Source organism: Vombatus ursinus, unplaced genomic scaffold (genome assembly GCF_900497805.2).
Source record: "Vombatus ursinus unplaced genomic scaffold, bare-nosed wombat genome assembly UNPS02009573.1, whole genome shotgun sequence".
Lineage (NCBI taxonomy): Eukaryota > Metazoa > Chordata > Mammalia > Diprotodontia > Vombatidae > Vombatus > Vombatus ursinus.
This window is the reverse complement of record NW_020949351.1, coordinates 5,403,845-5,421,636: the sequence shown is the minus strand read 5'-3', so window position 1 is coordinate 5,421,636 and position 17,792 is coordinate 5,403,845. Positions and strand designations below refer to the sequence as shown.

Here is a 17,792-nt window from a genome sequence, read left to right as displayed (position 1 = left end):
AACCAAAAAGAAAAGCATTGTGATAATCAACTATCAGAGAAATATGAAAAATCTTAGAATTTTATGGTTTTAATTCCAAAAAAGACAGAAATTGAATCACCTGTGCCAAATAGTGAATGCCATTGTTATTGGGTCTGAATTCCAGTCTGAATCAAATTCCTGATTCTAAATAAAATCACTATGGCCAACTAAGAAGCTTTGAAATAAATGCCAAGCAAATAACATGAAGAAATTGGCATGATTTCAGTACTGCAAAAGGCATTTTTCATTTAGTTAACATCAGTTAAACCTATAAAAGACACTATTGAGGAGCTGAACAGGGAAGCAAATGTCAGATCTATGTAAATTGAATTTCATTCCACAAATTAGTGAATTTTGGGATTACAAATGCAAATCAGTTCAGCTAACACCAACAAACAGATAACAAGGAATGAGAGGCCTGTTGCGAGAAAGCCCACAGAATACTGTGATGAATATTAAGGGGGGCAAAAAAATTACAAACTGGCAACAGAACACATTTCAATTTCTCTAGAGCACTTCGTAAAAAAGACTCTTCTTTGATGTTCATTAAAGCTGGTGACAGAAGCTCCTTATTCAATGGAGAGAAAATAACTCGCTTCAAAAAATATTTTTCATCCGATTCAGACTGAGGATTGGTATACTCTTGACAAATGCTGTGTGAATATTTCTATGCAAACAGAAGAGTATTTTGAATGGGGAAAACATACAGACATCAAAAATAGAACAGGAAAATGCACTGTCCTTCCAAAAGGAGAACTTATAGATGTTGGGGTACCTTGAAAATTAGATATGTGGTTATTGTATGTGCATACATATGCATGCAATGGTATATATGCATGTATATGATGTATATGGTACATATTTGTATGTATATATCTGGAGTATATGTACAATTAAGAAATATGAAAATATTTCTAGTGTGAATCTGAGAAATATTTCAGAAAAAATTTTTTCAGTAAGTTTTTTGTCTGGATATAGCTTTCAGTCCAAAACTGAGATATCCACACCCTCCAAACACACACACACACACACACACACACACACACAGCCTATGATGACCTTCCTCAAATGTCAAACTTAATATATCACTACTTGTGATGCTTTGTGTTACTTGTGGAACTCTGTAGTATAAGCAATCAAAATTGGCTTGGATACTGTCCTTCTATTAATCCACAAAAAAGGTAGCATTGATGTTTATATCTATCTAATAATACAATATTTAAATTGAGCACCAAGTGATAGTCTCCTTCCAGTGGCCACATTGGTTCCTCTATGTTACATGTGCAAAATAGCTTATATATAAGTTGTAGTATTACCATCTATTAAATATTGTTCAGTCTGTAAATAGCTAAGCTGCTCTCCCATACAATTTCAGCACCAGATCTATGCAGTTCAAATTTATTCTGGCTAGGAACTCTTTAGGGGATGAAATATTATATTACACAAAATTTTTTAAAATATGAAATCTATATCTCTACAGCCTTCATCATTCATTTAGGCTTACCATTTTCTGGCCAAGTACTTCCTTTCCTATTCATAGAACTCAGACATCCAGTATACTATGATCACATTTTCAACTGAACAGAGTAACAAGGAAAGGGAAAAGTGAAGCACTAAGAAATAGAGTCTATACCTCCAGTAGTTCCCAAACCTCATGATTGGCTTCCTTTATATTGATGGATGGCAGAAGAAAATTCCTGAAATAGTCACCCTTGTAGCTGGTGATAATGGAATGATGACAGAGGTATAGGTACAGGATCCCAGCACCAGACCACAAATGATAAAAATGGAATGCAGAAAAGGAAAAAAAGTAGTTTGAAAATCAGCCTCCCCATCACCACCACTTGTTCACCAGCTGAAAGGTAATTGTGTGACTAAAAATCCTCTCTCTGTGTGATCTGATGCCTATCTGTGATCTGGCACAAAGCCTGTATTTCTTCCATAGGGATGTTGTCTGGCAATCTCCAACATCAGTTGATAGAGGCATGGGCTGCAACAACACTGGTAGCCACGTGCACAGTGCTGGCCACCCAGTACTACCACATGGAAGCTCAGTTATCTTAATTCAATGGCAACTACTGATTGCCTCAGTCTCCCACATAGTGATCAGAAAATCTGGATTCCAGGCTATAGAAGGAAGGAGGGGAGGTGAAAGGACAGCAATCTTGTAGATCAGTGCTTATTATGAACAATCATTGAAACTCATTCAGGCTCCTAGTGAGAGGTACATTCCTAGATCATCAGAAACCATTCTCCTTCCTGACTCACCATCACTTAGGAACCAGATGGAAATAATATTTTTAAAAAATGAGTACATGGCATGGACCAAGGTTATAAATAAAGTTTAACTAACCATGTTCTAATAATCTTCAGTTATGACTGAAAGTATCAGATATAATCCTCAAAAAGTATAGTTAGGAATATGCAGGTTTAATCAGCTGGACAAATGTCAAGATGGATTGACTTAACATCCTTAATAAAAAAATTTAGTTGAAAAGATCAGTTATTCTTATAACATGTTTATGCTTTCCCATAAGAGACTAAAAAATTCACACAGTTTTAAATGTTGTCTAACATATGGTCTTTGGAAGATTCAAGTTGAAATTTCTTTTTAATCTACCTTCAGATAGCAGGATACCATAACTTTCTAGCCCTACCCTTAGAAATCTATTGATGCTGTCTATTGCTTAACAAAGTAATAGTTTAATTCAATTTCTGTAAATAGTATTTTTCATCACTGAAGTGAAATATTTTGCTTTGCATTTCTTTCTAATCTTTGATGTTCTACCTTTAGAACTTCACCTGGTTTATTAGGGGACCTTCCTCAGTTTTAGAATGACCTAGATTTAAGTACTGTTTCTAATATGTACTGACTGTGTGACCATGGGAAAGTCATTTAACAGCTCTGTGCCCCCAGACAACTGTCTAAGACTATAAATTGCATCATAATAGTTGCTCAACTACATTAGCAGTTTTCTCCCTAAGAACTCCCTAGAAAGATACTAGTCATGGGACAAGAGGAAGCAGAACGCAGACAATTTCCCTCTTTAAAAACAGGTTCTCCAAATTCAAATTTACTAGAGATTAAAGAGATTAAGATAGCTACTTAGAATTTTTCTGCCCAGAAACTTACATCAATCTATGGAAAGTATTTGTATCCCCAGGTCTTAGAATAGTGTTTAGAACATAGTAAGTGCTCAATAAATGTATGATGATTGTTCAGTTGATTGTTCCATAACCCCTAAACAACAGCTGCTTTCTTTCCTTCCTTCCTTCCTTACTTCCCTATATTAAAGCTTTATTTTTTTTTAAGATAGAATGTTATTTTTAAGAGATCCAATAAATGAAATCTTTTTAGGAAAACAAAACAGGTCTGGTTTTCCATATCAAAATGAAGTGAAGGAATGGTTGTCTATACCTCTAACTTCTATTCGTCCTATATTCAACAATTAAAAACAAAACATGCTCAGTGTTCCAGGTTTCCTTGAATTCTGTAGACAACTGAAGCTGCTTGTGCATAACCCTCCTGTATATTCTCTGGCCATATATTACTATGCTTCCTCCCTATGATGATATGTTACCATGATAAATCATGCCAGGGAGCTGCAGCTCTGATGAGCTGTTGCTTCAGCACACCATTGAAGCTGTCATGAGCATGATGTATTAGTGAGGCATACTGATGGTGTGTTACGCAAAAGATGGTGCTGCCCAGGGAACAAAAGGTTTAGGAGAAGATTCCACATAATTACCAGATAAAAGTCAGCCTGTACACAGTGAGCTAGGAGTGCTTTCCAGGGTATGTTAAATCACTTCCCCTCAATGTGTGCTATTTCTGGAGTGACTGTCATGACTTTCCTAGGCTGAGCAGGAGATTGAAAGTTAGAGATACCATGTCTGTTGAGGACAAAACCTGAAAAGTAAAATTTGAATGTTATATTACAAATCATGAAAGTGAGATTTGCTTACTTCCCTTTTCCCTCACTGTCCCAAATTTTTCTGTCAAAATTCATGAATTGGTTTTTATAATGTCCCTGAGTTTAAATGAGTTATTTTCACTGACCATGAGTGTCTAAATAGGAACTGAGCAGAGTGGGTGCACCATGAGGCAATCATATGTTAAACTATGTTGCTTACTATTAAATATACATCATAGATGGCTCAATGGTTCAGAGACTCATAGGTTTAGAACTAGAAGAGACCTTAGAATTCATCTAGTCCAACCCCATCATTTTATAGATGAAGAATCTTAGGCCTAGAGAGGTTAAGTGACTTTCCCATAGGTAATAAATGGCAGTGAAAAAATTTAATACCAACTGAACTGAACCACACTGTTTCCAAATGTAATTGTAAAAGTGTTGTTCCTTTAAGCTGTTGCCCTTTCATATGAAGCAGAAAAATTTTGTATAAAAAAAAGTCTCGATCAACTGGTAAAAGATGGAAGATTGTTAGTTATAATAGAATATGATGATGCCAAAGTTGGAAAAAGAACTTTTGTTTAATAAAATCTGCTAAAATAGAGATTTGAGCAGATTGGAACAGAAAATGAACCATACATAAAAATAAACCCTCAAATCACCTTGCGAAAGACTTACACTGTTGTCTCATTTGTATGTAAACAATTGGATGGTTTAAAGGGGCAGAGAAATAATTTTTATTTCTTAAAAACTGTAAAAATATATGAAGAAATAATTCAAAGACAGAACGAGATGGTGCACAATGCAGAGAACACAAACCTGCAGGGTATTGTGATTCCTCAGTTCACTTTCATGTAGCTGTTTTAAGAAATGAGAGTAGGGAACTTTCCAGCAGAGGGCAGCAGTTGCCACTTCCTGAGCTTCCCCCCTCCCTTCATTTTCTCTTTCTTCCACTCACTCCCTCAACATTCCATCTGGCTCATGGGAGATACCATTTCACATACACATACCCCAAACGGGCATTTTGACACCAAGTTACTCGAGCTCCTTAGCTATAGAATACAATGAAGGAAATGACTTAAATGATGTTTCAGTGTAAAACCCAATGCCTCCCAGGAAGAACTAAAAAAGGGCATATAAAAAACTAACCTTGAAATATCACCCAGATAAGGATCCAATGAAGGAGACAAGTTCAAACAGATTTCTCCAGCTTATGAAGTGCTTTCTGATACAAAGAAAAGAGACTTACATGACAAAGGTAGAGAATAAGCCATCAAAGAGGGTGGTTCTGGTGCTGACTTTGGTTCTCCAATGGATATCTTTGAAATATTTTTTTGGAGGGGACAAGAATATGAAGGGAATGGAGAGGTAAAAATATTGTTCATCAGCTGTCAGTGACCTTAGAAGATTTATATAATGGAGCAACAAGACAACTGGTTTTTCAAAAGAATGTAATTTGTAATAAATGTGAAGGACTGGGTGGTACAAAAGGAGCTGTAGAATGCTGTCCCAATTGCGGAGGTACTGGAATGCAAATAAGAATTCATCAGATAGGACCTGGAATGACTGTGCAAATTTAATTTGCATGGAATGCCAAGGGCAAGGGGAACAAATGAGTCCTAAAGATAGATGTAAAAGCTGTAATGGAAGGAAAATTATTCAAGAGACAGATTCTGCAGGTTCATATTGACAAGGGTATGAAAGATGGTCAGAAGATAACATTCCATGGTGAAGGTGACCAGGAACCAGGTCTTTAGCCAGGAGATATTATCATTGTTTTGGATCAGAAGAACAATGCTATATTTACATAACAAAGTGAGGACCTTTTCCTATACATGGATATCCCATTGGTTGAAGCATCGTGTGGCTTTCAGAAAGCAATACTGACTCTTGATAATAAAACAATACTCATCACTTCTTATCCTGGTCATATTGTTAAATGTGGGAATACTGATGTGACCTTATGAGAAAGGAATTCTAATAATTGAATGTAAGGTAAACTTCCCTGAGAATGGCTATATTTGTTGGAAAAGTTGGAAAAGTTACTACCTGAAAGAAAGTGGAGAAAACTAAAAAAAATGGATCAGGTAAAACCAATGGATTTTGACCCATCTGAAGAAGAAGAAATTATTACAATGGAGAAGTTTATGAAGGTGATGAACATCATCCCAGAGGTGGTGCTCAATGTCAGACCTCTTAATGGGGGCCAGTGAAGACTCTTCAGTATAATGCTGGCTTTTGTATGTGATAGTGAATAAGTGAAGGACTATAATCATTGTAACACACTCACAACTAGCTATTGATTTTTGTTGTGATATTCAACTATAGTTGTATTTTTCAGGTAAATGAGTTAAAACAGTAATATAAAATGCTGATTTTGTGATTTATGACATTCAGCCTAGTTCTTGACTTTTACCTCTATGATGAAGTGAATCTCCGTTTCTGGAGTAGAAGGGTCATTGTCCCAAGTTTCAGGTTTTTTGGGCAGCTGTTTGAGAGATAATTCTGGGCACCTGTAAGTTTTTGGTTCTTCCAAGGTGGTATGATCTAGGGAGAGGTATGTTTACTACTCTCCTAGCCTGTGTTCTGGTCTGTGAACGACCACATGCACTATTTTCTACCCTAAAACTGTGAGCCCAGTTCACAGCTCCCCATGCAGCTTCAAGCTTTGATATGCTAGTGCTCCTCCTCACACAGTGACTGCAACCCAGATCCAAATATGGGCAATGCAAATATGGGCTCCCACTGCCAGCAAAGGGACCCCTGTAATCTCCTTCTGACCAGTTGTCTGACCCCCTTACCATCTGTGTGCTGAGTGTTCTGGAAAAAGCCACTACTACCACTGATTCAATCACCACCTCCTGCCGGTTTGCTGTTGCAATACTTGTGCTAGACTGTGCTCCACTCTCACTCTGGTACAACAGACCTTTCCTGTAAACATTCAAAGTTGTCTTTATCAGAAAAACTGTTTCACCCCATCTTTTCACAGGTTCTGTCACTCTAGAATTTGTTTTTAAACATTATTTAAATATTTTAGGAGGTTTTTAAATTTTTTATTAATTTATTTTTGATTTATCAACAATCACTTCCATGTGCTTTTGAGTTTAAAATTTTTCTCCCCCTTCCTCCCTACCACCCTCCCCAAGACAGCACATAATCCGATATAGGCTATACATTTACATTCATATTAAACATATTTTCACATTAGTGATTTTGTAAGTAAAAATTAGAACCAATAGGAGGAACCACCAGAAAGAAAAAACAAAACTGAACAGAAGAGAAAAAAAAATAGCAATTCAAATTCCATAGTTCTTTATTTGGATGTGGATATTTTCTATCAAGATGCCTTTGGCGATGTCTTAGATCCTTGTATTGCTGGGAAGGGTTAAGTTTATCAATATTAGTCATCACACAACATGGCTGTTATTGTGTACAATGTTCTCTTGGTTCTGCTCACTTCACTCAGCATCAGACCATACAAGTTTTTCCAGGTGTTTCTGAAGTCAGCCTGTTCATCATTTCTTATAGCACAATAGTATTCCATTACATTCACATACCACAACTTGCTCAGTCATTCCACAATTGATGGGCATCCTCTTAATTTCTAATTCTTTGCCACCACAAAAAGAGCTGCTATGAATATTTTTGTATGTGTGGGTCCTTTTCCTGTTTGTATGATCTCTTTGGGATATAGCCCTGGAAGTGCTATTGCTGGGTCAAAGGGTATGCATGTTTTTATAGCCCTTTGGGCATAGTTCCAAATTGCTCTCCAAAATGGTTGGATCATTTCACAACTCCACCAACAATGCATCAGTGTTCCAATTTTCCCACATCTTCTCCAATATTTATCATTTTCCTGTTTTATCATGTTGGCCAATCTGATAGGTGTGATGTGGTACCTCAGAGTTGTTTTGATTTGCATTTCTCTAATAAATAGTGATTTAGAGCATTTTTTCATACGACTATAGATGGCTTTTTGAGGAGATCTCAGATGAGTCTCTCATTTTTCTCCACTTTTTTGTTTCTGCCTCCCTCATTCAGATTTTTGGTAAACATCTTGACATCCATTCCCATGTGCCAACATTCTTTAGTATAAAGTTATATGATGAAAACAAATCCAAGAATTCAATCTGACAAGTTTTATTCAGCGCCTGCTATGTGCATGGCATTGAATGCTTTCAAGGAATAGAAGACAACAATATTTCCCCTCCAGTGATTTAATTCTATTGGAAAGAAGTTGGGAGGAAATAACACATAAAGAGGTAAGAATGTTAGGGTGAATGTCTCACGGTCTCATGAGAGCTCTGTTGAGGGAACTTTCCCATGGGAGTTCTAGCTTCTATCAGTAGAAGCTGAGGGTCACAACATAGTTGTGTGGCAAAAATAAGGAAGTCTCCCAGGACCTCTCCTTTGCTGACATGCAGCTCCCATGGTTGGTTTGGCTCTCCTCTCAATGGGAGATGAGTCCTGACACGAGCTCCAGCCTACCTGATGATTGGCTATCACAGGGGGATCACGCTTTGAACATGCATCACTAGGGCCATAAAAGACAGCTAACTGCACTCAATAAACGGAGCTTCTGCCACCTTGCTGTCTCCCGCCTCATCCATGCGTCTCCGGGTTACTGAGCACTGAGGTGGTCTCATGCTCACCACTGCAGCGGCCGCGTCATAAGACCATACATAACTTGAGAAGGGAGAGAGCACTAACTATGAGGGAGAGAAAACACTTTCTGTAGGAGGTAGTACCTAAGATGAGTCTTAAGGATGGCTGAGTTAGAGAAAAAAAGAAGACATTCATGCCATGGAATAACCTTTACAAGGGCATAGAGTTGGGAGATTAAATGTTAAGTTTAGGGAAAAGTTTGCTAGTTTTTTTGACTAGTTTTCTTGAGCAGATGAGTGAGTTTATCAGACATATTTTAGAACAAAAACTGTTTTGGTATACTTGTGCAGTATGGAATAGATGGAAAGGGGAGAAACTAAAATGAGAATTAGGAGAATGTCTTAACAGTGCAGGCAAGATGTGATCTACACACCTAACTCTTCTCTCTGAAGTAGAGTGATAGCTTTCTGAATGGAAATAAAGAGGTAGATGAGAGAGATATGGTGGAGATAGAATTGATTCACCCTGACCAACCTTGAGTTTTTTTGAAGTAAACCTCCCCAGTCTCTTCAAATAATTCCCATATGACATGAATTTTGAGACACTTCACCATTCTGCTTGCTTCCAGAATTAAATAACACAAATAAAAGCTATCAGCTCCTTATATATCTAAAAGCTATTATATATCTTAATGCTGATGAAGATCAGATGAGCTCTTTTTGAGGCTTAGGGTATTTCTCACTATTCACTCATATTGACCTTTTAGTCCACTAAAACTCTCAGATTATTTTCACATAGATTTTCTAATCATGTTTTCCTCAATCTATACTTTATATCTCCCCATTCTATATTATCAATTTCTTGAATTCAGATATGAGATTTCACCTTTATCTTTAATAAATTTCATCATATTGGATGTAGCCCAAGGGTCTAAACTGTTAAGATCCTCTTGAAACATGATTGTCATCCACAATGTTGACTACCCCTTCTATGATACTTATTCTATAATGATTTCCCCCCATCATATGTTCTTGCTCACTGTACTATCTCACTTTTGAATTTTTTATCACCAACGTAGACTAATGTGTGAGACTTAAGTGCTTAATAAGTGTATTTTAATTTATTATTTCACTCATTAACTCAACAAAATAGAACTTCTATTGTTTTTAAGAAATAAGAAAAAAACACAACAGTGAAATAGCTGTCAATACCCTTGGCCCTTTCTTCTTGTCTTTCTTTTCTCTCTTTGACCCTTACAGGATGACCTCCAACCAGGCATCTCTGTATCTCTACTTTCTCTCTCCTAGGTTATTGTTTTGTTTTATTTTAATTTTGGGGGGGTGGTAATATCTTATTATCCTGGATAATCAGGAATGTAGAGAGATATTTCTTCAACAGTTCACCTTATTTTCTTGTAATGTAATGTATCGACTACAGTAAAAATACAAACATTGCCTACTTAGTGCAAATTAGGGGAGGGGGGTGGAATCTCTGCTCTTTATACTGTCTGAGATTCTCAGCTTTCTTTTTAGAACTATTTGTGAGTGTTTACACCTCACCTCATTGAGACCTTTATAACCTTTTAGCACCTTTAAAAACCTGGGAACTATATCCAACCTCCTTTTTCTTGTCTCACTGATCATTTATTTGTTTTTATTACTTTTAACTTATTAATTTACTTTACCAAAACTTCAAACTGTTAAAGCTTGAAACTTCACTAACACTTTTGGGACATTTTGTATTTTACTTACCAGATTGTTTTTTAACTTACTATTTTTTTAAAAATTTACCTCCTTGTAAACTATCTCGTCTTCGATTTTTCTTCTGGTCCTTAACCTTCAATCATTTTCTTCCTTTAGATTGAGTCTTTCTAAAGAATGAGCCCTTCTTCCTTTAAACATTTATTAGTAAAGCACGTCATAATAAGGAAATATGTTTACTTTGTACCTTTTTCCTAATTGCAGCAATCTGAGTCTTGCACACAGACACACACAGACACACAGACACACCGACACACAGACACACACACACACACACACACACAAGAAAATTAAAGAAAGTGAAAAAATTATGCTTCAATCTGTATTCAGAGTTTATCAATTCTCTCTCTGGAGGTAGAGGAGGCTATTACTATGTATATTATTCTCCTGGTTCTCCTTACTTCAGTTTGCATCAATTCATAAAAGCCTTCACAGATTTTTCTGAAACTATCTTAGTCATCATTTATTATAGTACAATAGTGTTCCATCACAATCATATACCACAACTTGTTCAGCCTTTCCCCAATTAATGCACATTTCCTCAATTTCCAATTCTTTGCCATCACAAAAAAAGATCGCTATAAATATTTTTGCATGAATAAGTCATTTTCCTTTTTTTTAAACTTCTTTGGGATATATATACCTAGTTCAATACTGCTGGGTCAAAGGGCACAGTTTTATTGCCTTTGGGCATGGTTCCAAAATGGTTGGACTACTTCACAACTTAAACAGGGCATTAATGTCCCATTTTTTCCCATTCTACCTCCAATATTTGTCATTTTTCTTTTCTGTCATGTTAGCCAATCTAATAGGTGTGAGCTGGTATTTCAGAAATGTTTTATTTGCATTTCTCTGATAAATAATGATTTAGAGCATTTTTTCATGTAATCATTAATAGCTTTGATTTCTTCTTCTGAAAGCTGCCTATTAATATATTTTGAACAATTATCAATTGGGGAATGGTTCTTATTTTTATAAATTTAGCTCAGGTCCCTAAATACTTATTAAAAAAAACCTTTATCAGAGAAATTTGCTGTAAAATATTTTCCCCTGTTTTCTGCTTTCCTTCTAGTTTTGGCTGTATTAGTTTTATATGTACAAAAATTTTTAATTTCATGCAATCAAAATTATCTACTTTACTTCCTGTGATACTCTCTGTCTTCTGTTTGGTCATAAACTCTTCCCTTATCTATAGATCTGACAGATATATTTCTCTCTCTTTATGTCTAAATCATTTATCCATTTTGACCTTATATTGATATAAGGTGTGACATATTTGACTATGCCCAGTTTCTGACAAACTGCTTTTCAGTTTTCCTAGTAATTTTTATCAATGAGCTTGTATATGACTTGTTCAAAAATTTTTTTTTCACTTTTACATAGTTTCATTTTATTCAGTTTGGATGTAATCTCTCCCAAAGTTAACTCTACTTTAGCTTGTAGATGAAATGAAAATGTAGAAAGGTCCACTTCATATTGTTGGTACATTTGTTGGCATCTCTTCCCTTTTTCACAAGTGGTCAACTGTAGAAAAGCCTGCCTGAAGAGTCTTATGCTGAAAAGTAACCTAAGACTAGGCTATAATCTCTACAATGATCCTTGAGGCACAACTGTAGCAAGTTACTGTAATTTGAGCTTAAGAAACATTAGACCAAGAGGAATTCTCTCAAATGGGTTCAAATGTGTTTTATTTTAGACAATCTACATGACATATTTTTATAAACAATCCCTTGCTAAGTAGGCAGAGCCAAGATGGTGGAGTAAAAGCAGTGACTTGCTTGAGCTCTGCCCCAAACCCCTTCAAATATCTATAAAAAATGGCTTTAAACAAATTCTAAAGTAGCAGAACCCACAAAAAGACAGAGTGAAACAAATTTCCAGCCCAAGACAACCCAGATGGTTGATTGGAAAGGTCTATCGTGCCAGGCTGGGAGAGGAATGCATTCGGCGAGGGTGCACAGGCAAAGACCAGGCCACCGAAAACCTGGAGGAGGCCTCAGGGGACTGAATTGTAGGCAGCTGTAGCAGTTTCTAGACTTCTCAACCCATGAACACCAAAGACAACTTAGAAGGTCAGTGGGAAAAGTCTGTGTCTGCAGTGAGAGAGAGAAGGACGATGGTCTCAGCTCCAGTCCCCAAGCCTGGCTCTGGGGCAGCAGCTACTTCCTGAACTTATGGCCTACAAACTGAGGGGGAATCCAGTGGCTGATAAGAGGGGGATCATAGGGATCTCTCTGCTGGTGCAGGATTCTCTTGCTTTGCTTGTGCTTGGATCTGGGTCACAGTTCTAGGTGGCAGTCCTGGGGCAAGAAGGAGTGCTGGCGGGCTTGAACTTGTAGTGGCTGTGGAAAGGAAATCCTCCTCGCAGTTCTAAGACAGAAAAGAGTGCTTGTGGTCACTCATAGACCAGAGCTCAGGCCAGGAAAGGAGTAAACACCTCGCCTTTGATCATACCACCTTGGAAGAACTGAAAATTTACAGGTCCCTAGAAGTATCTCTGAAAACAGCTGCACAAAACCCCTGAAGCTTGGGACAGTACATTCTCCACATTGGAAGCAGACCTCTACTTTAACAAAGAGTTTATAACTCAAGTAATTGGCTAGGATCATGAGCAAGCAGCACAAAAAGAGTCAGACTATAATTATCTTACTTTGGTGATAAAGAAGATCAAAACATACAACCAGAAGAAGACAACAAAGTCAAAGCTCTTACATCCAAAGCCTCCAAGAAAAATATAAATTGTCCCCAGGCCATGGAAGAGCTCAAAAAGGATTTTGAGAATCAAGTAAGAGAAGTACAGGAAAAACTGAGAGTGATGCAAGAAAATCATGAAAAACAAGTCAACAGTTTGCTAAAGGAAACCCAAAAAATACTGAAGAAAATAACACCTTAAAAACTAGTCTAACCCAAATGGCAAAAGAGGTCCAAAAAGCCAATGAGGAGAAAAATGCCTTCAAAAGTAAAATTAGCCAAATGGAAAAGGCAGTCCAAAAGCTTACTGAAGAATATACTTCCTTAAAAATTAGAATAGAGCAATTGGAAGCTAGTGACTTTATGAGAAATCAAGACACTGTAAAACAAATCCAAAAGACTCAAAAAATAGAAAAGAATGTGAAATATCTCATTGGAAAAACAACTGACCTGGAAAATAGATCCAGGAGAGAGAATTTAAAAATTATTGGACTGTCTGAAAGCCATGATCAAAAAAAAGAGCCAAGACATCATCTTTCAAGAAATTATCAAGGAAAACTACCCTGATATTTTAGAACCAGAGGGCAAAATAGAAATTGAAAGAATCCACCGATCACCTCCTGAAAGAGATCCCCAAAGGAAAACTCCTAGGAATACTGTAGCCAAATTCCAGAGTTCCCAGGTCAAGGAGAAAATATTGCAAGCTGCCAGAAAGAAACAATTCAAGTATTGTGGAAACACAATCAGGTTAACACAAGATTTAGCAGCTTCTATATTAAGGGACCAGAAGTTTTGGAATATGATATTCTGGAGGTTAAAGGAACTAGGATTACAACCAAGAATCACGTACCCAGCAAAACTGAGTATAATCTTTCAGGGGGTAAATGGTCATTCAGTGAAATAGGGGACTTTTAAGCATTCTTGATGAAAAGACCGGGGCTGAATAGAAAATTTGACTTTCAAATACAAGACTCAAATGAAACATGGAAGAGGTAAACAGGAAAGAGAAATCATGAGACTTATTGAGTTTGAACTGTTTACATTCCTGCATGGAAAGATGATATTTGTAACTCATGAGTCGTTCGTCAGTATTAGGGTAGTGGGAGGGAAAAATTATATGTATGGAGAGAGAGAGAGAGAAAGAGAGAGAGAGAGAGAGAGAGAGAGAGAGAGAGAGAGAGAGAGAGAGAGAGAGAGAGAGAGATACAGAGATAGATGGCACAGGGTGAGTTCAAGATGAAGGGGTGATATCTGGAAAATAAAATTAAGGGGTGAGAGTGGATAATACTGGGAGAAGGAGAAAGGGAGAGGTAGAATGGGGTAAATTATCTCACATGAAACAGACAAGAAAAGGCTTTTACAGTGGAGGGGAAATTGGGAAAGGTGAGAGGGAATGAGTGAATCTTATTCTCATAGGATTTGGCTGAAGGAGGGAATAACATACACAATGGGGTATGGAAATCTATCTTGCTCTATAGGAAAATAAGGGGGGAAGGGGACAAGAAAGCAGGGGGATGATAGAGGGGAGGGCAGATTGGGGGAGGGGATAATCAGAAGCAAACACTTCTGAGGAGGGACAGGGTCAAAAGAGAGAATAGAATAAATGGGGGACGGGATAGGATGAAGGGAAATATACTTAGTTTTTCACAACATGACTACTATGGAAGTGTTTTGCATGACTACACATGTATAACCTGTATCGAGTTACTTGCCTTTTCAATGAGGGTGGGTGGGGAGGGAGGAAGGGAGAAAATTTGTAACCCAAAGTTTTAAAAACACATGTTAAAAAAATGTTTTCTCATGCAACTGGGAAATAAGAAATACAGGAAATGGGGTATTGACCAAATCCTGCCCTACAGGAAAACAGAAGGGGTAGGGAATAAGAGGGGGGAGAGAGATAGAAGGGAGGGCAGATTAGGAGAAGGGGTATACAGAATGCATGCCATCCTGGGGTAGGGGAGGGATGTGATGGGGAGAAAATCTGGAACTCAAAATCTTGAGGAAGTGAATATTGATAACTAAAAATAAATAAATTTTAAAAAAAAGAGAGAGAAAAAAAGAAGAAGTGAAGTGATAGAGAGGATAGTGAGCCACTGGCCAGGGAGAAGGAGTGAGGGGATACTAAAGAAATTAGAACTCTTCTATCTGGAAAGAAAGACTATTATAAATAAAATAAGCAATAGGTTTATAAGATACATAAATGAATCTACAAGCAATACATTTACATTTCAAATTCTATTGCAAAATAGATATTTTAAAGCTGAAATAGTTCAAAAATGTACCAAAAAGGATTTAATTCAGAAATGTTTGTCTATGTTTTTTTATAAGCAAATAAATACCTCTTTAAAATAAAAAGACTTAAAAATAAAAAATTTACCAAAAAAAAATCCCTCTACTCCTAATAAATCAAAGTCAAAACAATGAATAAAGCTCAAAATGGCATCAGTTCAAGTTTATCTAAGTCCTAGTGTTGTGTAGATGACAAAAAGCAGCAGCCAGTTATGATAACAGATGATTCAAAGTAATTGGCTGAATTTGCTAACATTTCTCCATTTCTAAACCATCCTTAAAGAAAATTGTGCATGGAGTCACACTATCCTCATAGAAATCCAAGAGAGCCACCATGCCATTTGGATTCATGTTTCTCCCTATGAAGAACAGATAGTCTTTAAAATTAGCAGAATGTGTTTGATTTGTTCTGCAGCAACCATCATGAAAGGTTTTGCTCTATCTGGCTTATGTTCTTCAAGTCTGCCTTTGATTGATTTCATATAGTCTTTGATGTACTTTTTGTAAGATTCTTTTGTGTAACTAATTTCTTGCAGATGATGGTTTATTACTATGTGAACTTCAATGATTACAGTGGCATCTGTTCCTTCACCCTCAGGACCTTCAGCAGAGGCATTTCCACCAATCAGTGAATCATCAGTGATACCCTCTGTCACACTGACCATCTTCCCCTCCACCTCCAGGCACAACCCATTCTCGATATCCTAGATCTTGTAAATGTTGGAGAACATCTCATCATGGCTGATGAGGTCCCAGTAGATGATCATGGTGGCTGAAGGAGGGATGCAGAGGCAGTGGCACTAGTGCTGTGGCTGTTGGGAGCTAGGCGTGAGCATGATGAAACCCAAGCAGTGCTTGAGGGGCAAAGTGTAGTGGTGTTAAGGAGTGTGGGGAGAGGCAGGCAGGGAGAGGAAAAGCTCCATTTTTTTTTCTGAGAGGATTGTTTAAACATACTACTTCATCTCCTATTAATCTGAGCACTTTATATTTTTCGGTAAATATTCGTCCATTTCATTTAGATTGCCATTTAGCTGTTACATAATTGGGTAGAATAACTCCTGATAATTGTTTTAATTTCATCTTTATTGGTGGTGCATTTTTGATGAATTTTTCAATTTTTATATTAGTAATTTTTTAATCTAATTAACCAAGGATTTATTTTAGTGCGTGTGCGTGTGCGTGTGTGTTTGTGTGTTTTCATAAAAACCATTCCTTGTCTTATTTATTAGTTCAATGTTTTGTTTTGTTTTTTACTTTCAATTTTATTCATCTCTCCTTTGATTTTCAGGATTTCCATTTTGATGTTTAATTGGGGGGGTTTTAATTTGTTCTTTATGTAGGTTTTTTAGTTACACTCCCAATACATTGATCTGCTCTTTCTCTCTTTTATTAATGCATTTAGATATATAAATTATCCCCTAAGTACTGCTTTCACTGCAAACCACACATTTTGGTATATTGTCTCATTGTTGTCATTCTCTTTAATGAAATTATTCATTGTTTCTATAATTTGTACTTTGACCACTTGTTCTTTAGTATTAGATTATTTAGTTTCTAATTAGTGTGTAGTCTATGCTTCCACTGCCTTTTATTGAATGAAATCTTTGTTGTATTATGGGCTAAAAAGGTTGTGTTTAATATTTTTTGCTTCTGCATTTGGTTGAGAGGTTTTATGCTCTAATACATGGTCAATTTTTGTGAAGGTGCCATGTATTACTGAGAAAAAAGGGGAATTCCTTTCTATTCCCATTTAATTTTCTCCAGAGGTTTTTTATATCTAATTTTTCTAAGATTCTATTCATCTATTAACTCCATTCTTATTTATTTTATGGTTAAATTTAACTCTGAGAGGAAAAAGTTGAGGTTCCCCACTAGTTTAGCTTTACTGTCTATTACCTCCTGTAATTCATTTATTTTTTCCTTAAAGAATTCAGGTGCTATGCGATTTGGCACATATATGTTTAGTATTAATATTACCTAATTGTCTCTGGTGCCTTTTAGCAAATCTAATAGTTTTCCTTATTATCTCCTGTGATTAGGTCCATTTTTCTGTTGCTTTGTTTGAGATTACCACTGCTACCCCTGTCTTTTTAACTTCAGCTGGAAAATAATAGATTTTGCTCTAGGCCCTTATTTTAACTCTGTGTGTGATTCTCTTTCAAGTGTGTTTCTTATAAACAGCACACTGTTGGAGTCTTCTGTTTTAGGGATGACTTTATCCAATTCACCTTTACAGTTATGATTACTGATTGTGTATTTCCATCCATTCTATTTTCTTCCACTTATCCTTTCTTTCTTTTTATCCTGTCCCTCCTCTAAAGTCTTCTTTGCTTCTGACCACTGCCTTCTTTTACCCACCCTGTTTTTTTCTTTTTTTTCTTCCCTTACTTTTTGTCTTATTTACTTCCCCTCCATCCGTCCCTTTTAGGTAAGATAAATTTCTATACCCAATTGAGTGTGTGTGCATAGATAGATAGATAGATAGATAGATAGATAGATAGATAGATAGATA

At 36.6% G+C, this 17,792-nt stretch overlaps 2 pseudogenes; one reads left to right on the top strand and one right to left on the bottom strand.

Annotated features, from left to right (window-relative positions):
• The first annotated feature begins 3,613 nt into the window (after window positions 1–3,613).
• Window positions 3,614–6,135, top strand: LOC114035974 (annotated as a pseudogene).
• Window positions 6,136–15,529: 9,394 nt separating this feature from the next.
• Window positions 15,530–16,059, bottom strand: LOC114035917 (annotated as a pseudogene).
• Window positions 16,060–17,792: the final 1,733 nt, after the last annotated feature.